Genomic DNA, 8,591 nt, shown 5'->3' on the forward strand with positions numbered 1-8,591 from the left:
GAAATAAAAAATCTAATTAAAACTTAGATTAATTTTCACACGAACACGGACGTTTCACGTTCCCGTCCGCATTCAATGCTTCAAATTGACGGTATGTGTTATTAGTCGAGAGAGACTGAGCAAAATAGAAAAAAGATTTAAATAAAAGGTGAATACACAAGGTCGTGAATACACAAATCTCAGTGACCCACAAGCGTCGTGAATACACAAATTTCAGTTCAGATGTGAGTGTAGACTGAAAATGGCAGGAAGAGAAGTTCGTGAATACAAAAATCCCCGTGACCCAAAAGGTCGAACAAGCTTTTTAATCTAATTCAATTCATTGATTTTATCAATTAATTGATTAACCATACTATGGTTTTGAATTGATTTGGTTGCAGATAAGAAGTGGGGTAAAGGCAGGGATAAGATTGACGATGAAGACATCACCTTTCAACGAATGGTTGCCAAGGTTAGAGCGTCCACTTCTCCCTCTCTTTCTGCATCTGGGTCTGTGTCCTTTTTGGATTTTATTTTCTTTTGTGGAAGAAAGTTTAAAACTTTAAGTGGTTGTGGAGAGATTTCTCGTAATGTTTGAGAACTTTATGTGCGTAGAGAGGTTTGTGATGATATTAGTTATGTTTTGTGAAAGAACTTGAAAACTTAATGTGGTTGTGGATAGTTTTCTGATAACATTAGTTCTGTTTTGTAAAAGAATGTTGAAAACTTGAGTTCTCTTTCTCTGTGATAATCAATTTCGATTCACCCAATTTTTTTTTTTTTCCTTTTTAGGGTCTTTTGACTACCATGTCCGTTCCTTATTTTATCGCCGCACCTCAACCTCGCCGCAGAAACCAAGCCAAGAAATCTTCCGGCTTTCGGAAGCGTTGTTTGCAAATGGTAAAGCAACAGAAAACCCGTTTCTACATCCTTGGCCGCTGCGTTTTTTATGTTGGCACGAATACCATCATGATGTCTGTGAATCAGTATGATTGATTTTGGTTGTTTAATCTTAATCATGTTTTTTTATTTATTTTTTTTATGGTTATATGGTTTCAAGCTCAACTGCGCGAATGCATGGGAAATAAGAGACTTAATTGGAGGACATAAATTTTTTTTTTTTTTTTTTTTTGGTAGTTTTAATTTGGGGTAGTGTAATTAAAGAAGAATGATTATCGATTTTTATTACTGTAAATCTCTGTTGGTACATAAAATATATATTAGAGGGAAAAAAGGAAGAGGAAATTAGAAGCTAATGGTTATTTCTGTGAAGTTTGATGGAATGAATTAATTATTTTGTTATATGCTTCAACGGAAAGTTTAGTATAGCAGTAGATTTCAAACAATTTGCAGGTACCAACAGAAATTATTTCTATAATACAGTCGCTTCTATGAGAGATGTTAATTCACCTGATGCTTTGCCTTCAATTTTTTTAAATTTTAGTAACCAAACTTCATGATTAATATCTGTTGTTATTACTGGTAGGCGGTACGTAAATCAATAACGTTGCTGGAGAACGTGGTGGCTATCTTCATGGGCGAGGTGGTCACTTGGCCATTGCTATTGTTAGAAATTTTGAAACGAATGCTTAGTTTTTATACGCCAACTCTGTGTTATATGTTATGGATTGACGTCCAAGTTTCTATGGTGCCATTAGAAATACGTTATGTTGAAATTTTTGAAAAGTAGACTAAGGTAATTTATCTGAATGGTCTTACTTTGTTTTTATGTATGGAAGTACCTATTTAGCAAATCAGTAATCACCATTCATTCTTGCTGTTCTAAAATCAGTTATTAATTTGGAAAGTTATGCTTCTATTTTTCATAATATAATGTCTCTGTCTCATTTTCATTCTCATAGTCTGATGGGTCAATTTGGATTGGTGGGTAATTATAGGTATACGTTACAGTATGCCAAATATACCATAACTTTGTGGGGGCTAGGCTGGCTACAGTTGAAGCCTGTGTTGTGTGGATGATATGAATCATTCCTGCCATTATGCGAGTCTTTAAAGTTTTTTAAATTTATTTGTAGTTTACTACATGAATTGATCATTATTGAAACAGGTATTGGATGCGACAGATAATGAACCTTGGGGTCCTCATGGCACTGCATTGGCTCAATTCTCAAATAGCACAGGTCACTAAGAAATTGTTAGTTTGTGTAAACTTTTTGCAAGTATTGATGTATTTTTAAAGAATGATATCTTTATTTTGCAATTAACTGATTAGTTACTATGTCTGATAGCTCTGAATGTCAGTTAGTAATGAATGTTCTGTGGACAAGATTGGGTGAAAATGGCAAGGACTGGCGTTATGTTTACAAGGTAGCATATTCCTTCATTATTGCAGTATCAACCTAAAGATTCGTATATAAAAAATCTTTTAATATTAAGAGCGGCTGACTGGGCAAAGCTTGAGTTTGTGCAGGTATGTATGGTTTTCTGGTATTGAATTCCTTGAATGTAGCATTATACCATACTTAATTGTGTTATTTTTTGAGGTTTTGCAGCTTCATGGAGACAGTTCTCAAGCAGCATTTCCAGAATTAGTGCAAGAAAACCCAATAATTTATGTTCTTCATGCAAATGAAAATGGGGACCTTCTAAACCAGATTTATGATAAAAGAGTGTTCTTTGGTGTTTTCTATTTTATCTCTGGATCTGATTCAGATCTGTGAAATTTCCTATTGGATCTTCAAAATTTTGGCTGTTATTTTAATTTTTTTTTTTTTTAAATTGTTTTTCGTTATATATGTGTTTTACCTGGGCGTCAGTAATGTACGGGATCTTTCTATACATCAATAGCTCCGCTGTTCACTGGAGTCTCGGTGTACACATCAGCTTCGTTAGGTAATATTTATGTTCTTCATGCAAATGAAAATGGGGACCTTCTAAATCAGATTTATGATAAAAGAGTGTTCTTTGGTGTTTTCGATTTTATCTCTGGATCTGATTCAGATCTGTGAAATTTGCTATTGGATCTTCAAAATTTTGGCTGTTATGTTATTTATTTTTAAATTGTTTTTGGTTGTAGATGTGTTTTACCTGGGCGTCAGTAATGTACTGGATCTTTCTATGCATCGATTACTCCACTGTTCACCGGAGTCTCGGTATACACATCAACTTTGTTAGGTAATATAGCTGTTATTATTCCGATCTCTATTTTTTTTTTTTCTATTTAGTAAACGTTGTTGTAATTCTTTATTATTTTGTCTTCTTCCAAATGCCCCTTTGTTGCTGTTCTCCTTTAGAAATATGTTTATTTGTTTTGCATTCATGATTTTTTTTTTTTTCTTCACATTATGTTTGTTCATTTTTTCATCAGGATTGAGTACTGGTGGCCTATTTCAGCTCAAAATTTTCAACTTCCACAGTAGGCGAATCCAAGGTATTGTTAAACACCTTTTTTCATCGTTGACAATTGTTTTAAACATCACTAATCATGTTAAGATTGTGTATTTGCAGGTGTAAAGGGAGGGAACTTAGAAATTTTCTTTTAATGATGAGGAGCGTGAAAAGAATGTAGCTTTGGTTAAGATGTGTGGGATTACATCAGCTAAAGATGCTGCTATAGCAGCAGAAGCTGGTGCTAATTTATTGGAATGATTATTTAGCCAAACTCCAAGCGGTCGGTTTCGCCTGCAGTTGCTAAAGAGATTTCAAATTTTCAAGAGAATATGGGGCAGAGCCTGTTGGGGTGTTTGAGGATGATGACGCAGAGACGATATTGAGAGCTGCTAACTAGGCAAAGCTTGAGTTTGTGCAGGTATATATGGTTTTCTGGTATTGAATTCCTTGAAATTTTTGATGGGAATCGACCAGATAAACATCCTTTACCCAAGAATACTTTTTTCTATGCTAAGCTGCTACTGAATTGAATTGCTGCTGAATGAATTGCTATGGTTATTGTTGTTTTTCTATGCTAAACTGCTGCTGAATTGAATTGTTGAGGTTAATTGATTGTCTATGCTGAGCTGTCGTTGATTTGAATGATTGAGGTTAATGTTGAGATTCTCTACTGAGTGTTTATGGACAGAGTGTTTATGCTGCTGAGGAAGAGGGTGTTTGTGTATGATGATGCAGAGACGATATTAAGAGCTGATGACTGGGGAAAGCTTGAGTTTGTGCAGGTATGTATGTTTTTTTGCTGTTGAATTCCTTGAAACTTTTGATGGGAATCGACCAGATAACCATCCTTTACCCAAGAATACTTTTTTCTATGCTAAGCTGCTGCTGAATTGAATTGCTGAGGTTATTATTGTTTTTCTATGTTAAACTGCTACTCAGTTGAAATGCTGAGGTTAATGTTGATTGTAATGACTGAGGTTACTGTTGAGATGGTGTTTATGGGCAGAGTGTTTATGCTGCTGAGGAAGAGCTGTTGCCAGTTGCCAGATTTTTCTGCTGTAAGTGTTGTTGCCAGTTGACAGATTTTTCTGCTGAAGAGTTGTTGCCAGGTGTGATAAGAACGGCGATGGGTTGCTATCAGAGGAGGTATAGGAGGTGAGGACTCATTATATATGCGTAACCAATGAATTGTCCTTAATTTATTTCTTCAATTATTCGGTGCTATTACAATTTAAAATTTCTCATAATTTTTATGGATAAAGGTCATAGTCTTGAGTGCCTCTGCAAATAAGCTCTCAAATTCTTAAAGATAACGTTGCAGCATTTGCAGGCAGATCCTGACCTGAAGGGATATTTAGAGGTTAGCATTTTGAAATGAATAAGTTCACAACTATTATATATATACGTACATATTCTTTTCTAACTTATTATATTTTTACAATTTGTTTTACTTTTAATTGAACAGATGTGACAACTAGAAATTCTACTACGAGGAATTGTCTCGGATAATGGCAACAAGGTGCGCCATAGCAACTAAGGCAATTAAAATATATATTTAGTCATTTTTTAAATTTAACTCAAATCAATCTTCTTGAATTAAGGCAAATATATCTATATTGTATCTTTAAAATTAGACAAAATTAATATTACTCTTTAAATATCAGTGATCTTGATAGGCTATTTATGTTAAAATTCTATATTTACACGCTCCATTTTATAATAAATAGTATAATTTAATATAATTGTCTAATTAATTTTTTTTAAACTTTTCCTTTTATAAAAATTTAACATTTTAGGCTCTCTTATGGAAAATAAAGGAGTTACCTTTCAAAGTTTTTTTCTTCATAATATCATTCAAAATTATACATAGTATTAATATAATCATTTTCTAATGTGAATGTTATAAATCTCAAGACAGTCCTACTTAATATATATATATATATATATATTGTAAAATCTAAAAATATTTTAAATTTAACAAATTAAAATATGCATATTTTTCCTGACATTTTAATCAATTTCTTTTTGCACATATAGTATTCTCTTAATAATAAAAATTCTTAGTTATAAAATTAAACATACAAAGATCTAAATTAAAAAGTTTTGCTCAAGTCCCACAACAGCTGCGGTCGTCTTGAATTTCATAAAATTTCTCAAGGATGCAATGTAATATAATCTAAATTAATGTTTTCGTGTATAAAGAAAGGAACGTGATTTAATTTGTAAGGGTAGTAGATTGTAACATTAGGTGTGTATGTTGGCATCGTTTTTGCTTGCTGGGTTTGATACAAGTCTTTCGCAACTTTTTATTTAAAGGTGAATGAGCAAATCATCATTTTGAGAATTTCTCTTGAAAGTTATCTAGATTTTTAATGTATGGATTAAAAAGGTTATATCTGTCTTTTTCTATTCAACTCAGATTCAAAATTTTTAAGTTTAAAACTTCACTCTGAAACATTCTTACTTTCTCTTTCTATACTACCCATTCATTTTTTAAAAACCAAGGTTATTGTGTCGTACGAGGATCAGTATTTGTTGCCAGATTTTTGTGCACAACGTTTATGCTGCTGAAACATACGGACTAAACTAATAAGAAGAAATGTTCATTATAAACCACACAAGACAAACACTACAGTCATATTCGAATGAATCAGCAACAATACCAAAAGACAAAACAAACGAGGATAGAAACTAATATAAGAATTTCAAAGAAATGATAAATGAAGAAAACCCTAAATAAATAGTAACCCAATTTTCAAGCAAATTGTCAGGTTCACAAAACATTAATTATACAATTTAATATTATTTATTTTGATTAAATGTGTACACATTGACATGTAATATTTATATGAAATTAATATTCTTAATTTCTTTATTATTTATTACTTTAATTATTAATTGAACATTATATTAAATAATATTACAAATATTTACTAATTTATTATTTTAGTCCGTCCTAGGATACTATTTATATTGTATAATTTCTAAATTATGTTAGTATATTTTGTAATTTATAATTAATATAATTAGTAGATTCAATATAACATTTACAACCTATATAATGTCTGTGCAACTATAATAGATCTCAACCAATTGAAACATCCAATTATTTAAACAAACATGGTGTCAAAACAACTTTTTTAAGCATACGGCACAACGTGCGAACCTTTCAACTTGGGTAATCAACCCTTGCATAAAGATGATGCATATAAAGGGAATGAAATTTGGCTTTCATATGAATAACCCCAAACACATCATTGGTTCCTTCCTCACTTTCATTGTAAATTTTCTAATTAACATAATTAGGAGATTTAGTAAATCATTTTCGACCTATACAATGTATGTACCTTTATAGTAGACATCAACAAATTAAAACATCCAATTATTCAAACAAACGTGGTGTTAAAACCAATTTCATAAGCAACCCGTGCAATGCGCCGAACTTTCCTCTGGCTTTATATAATCACACCTTCCATCAAAGTGTGCAGTTAATAGAAAAAACCTCTCTATTGACCAATAAGATTTTAGCACATAAAATAATTATTAAACCAAAGTTATACTTTAACAAACAAACATAATATATAAAATTTAAGGCACGTGGGCCATTAAATAAAAATCTAACATTGAGTTGCAAATTGTGTTTCTAGAAATATTTATTATAAATTAAATTTGATTTGGCAACCAAAATTTTAGTTGTAAGTATAACCCACTTATTATCGCTATGGAATATACATATTTGTCAACCTTATGAGTTGTGTGTGCACAACAGTTTGTGCTTATACACTCGCTTTAGATATTTGTAACCCAGCACGAGTTGCATGTTTGATAAAGTAGAAAATATATTTGTTTTTCTTTGTCTCTAACTTTTTAGGACCTTTTACATGTGTCATATTATCCTAAAGTGGTCATAGGGAATAAAGTCATCTTTCCCGATTTGTTTTGTGGTCCAAACCAAAAGAAGGAATACTTTCCTTATTTGGACAAATATGGGTCAGCCCCTTGTTGGTTGACGTGACACATATGTGTTGAGCAAAAAACCCTACACTATATAACATTCTCTTCTTGCGTATTTGAATCTAACCTTTTGATCTTTTATTTCTAGTACTCTGAAATTTCTTAAAGTATTCTTTCTCTTAAAAGGTTCATAGGTTCATTTACACTTCGTGCCAAAACCTCACCATATCTTACATTGTCTTGATGGCTCTTGGAATGTGGTTCCTTTGCTTTTGCTGATGCTGATGCTAGTGCGTGGCGTCGATGCTTGAAGCTTGGTGGTTCACAAGCTGTTCTCGGGTGTGTTCCTAGAGTGAAGAAGGTCCAAGGAGTTTCAACACGTTAAGGATTTAGAGTGTGGTGCTAAGTGTAAAGTTGAACAAAGAGTTCTTTTTACTGTATCTTAGATCAACTTTGAACTATATCTTGTAATGTGTTTTTAACTTAGTGGATTGCTTTGATCTGGACAAGATCCCATGGATGTATGCTAAAAGTGGATTTTAGCCGAACCATGTATATGATTGTATTCTTTACTATCTGCACTTGTGTTTGATGTGTTTAAATCTGAATTTTCTTAATCAACTTGGTAATACTTCCGCTGCACTTAAAATTGATAACCATACACTAAAGTGAGTAAACAAACTTCCCAACAAGTGGTATTAGAGCTTGTTTTGATAAGTTGCTTTAGTTGATCCATACCCATTTTGGTTGTTTTTGTGTGCATCTATTTGGTCTTGTGTTTGGACGAAATTTGTTCTATGTTGCGTTTTATTTTAGATCTGCTGCATGTCTGTGTGTGCATGGTGTGCTGTCATAGGCAACTAAGATTAAAAAACCTTCCTAACCTAACTACTGAACTGTAAATAGGGTAAGCAAGGGTCTATCCCACGAAGAGTGTCTAATCGAATTTTCGATGATGTGAACAAGGTTGGGGGGTTTTGAGTAAAACAGAAAAACAATCTTAGCAAAAATAACAAAAACAATTCAATTCGAAATCAATTAATATAGCAAAACTTGGTCTCAGTCAACATCCACCATCGAAATCTTACAATTGATCATTGATGCAAAATTAAATCAATTCATACCTGAATATTCACCGTTGGAACTATTTTCCTATCTCTCCTTAATTGTAATTAATTAAGAAACAAGCGATCTTAATTAATCTTGCCATTAAACAACCCTAGACAAGCGCTCAAGATTTAATCTAGTGACAGCCTTAAGAATTAGAGAAATCGATGAAGCTAAACAACACAAACTCAAGCGGTTGT

General features: G+C 32.4%; 1 long non-coding RNA gene across 8 annotated transcripts; it reads left to right on the forward strand.

Annotated features, from left to right (window-relative positions):
• Positions 1–431: 431 nt before the first annotated feature.
• Positions 432–5,024, forward strand: LOC116138936. Of its 8 annotated transcripts, none has more exons than XR_004129365.1 (12): positions 432–451; positions 772–879; positions 2,048–2,134; positions 2,229–2,410; positions 2,493–2,832; positions 3,017–3,114; positions 3,308–3,370; positions 3,448–3,748; positions 4,019–4,112; positions 4,337–4,485; positions 4,593–4,690; positions 4,796–5,024. It is a non-coding gene; the product is annotated as an uncharacterized LOC116138936 (long non-coding RNA). The 8 variants fall into 8 exon arrangements; XR_004129368.1 differs by having other exon boundaries at positions 4,066–4,112; XR_004129361.1 differs by having other exon boundaries at positions 3,448–4,112.
• Positions 5,025–8,591: the final 3,567 nt, after the last annotated feature.

This window comes from Pistacia vera, unplaced genomic scaffold (assembly GCF_008641045.1).
Source record: "Pistacia vera cultivar Batoury unplaced genomic scaffold, PisVer_v2 Contig344, whole genome shotgun sequence".
NCBI lineage: Eukaryota > Viridiplantae > Streptophyta > Magnoliopsida > Sapindales > Anacardiaceae > Pistacia > Pistacia vera.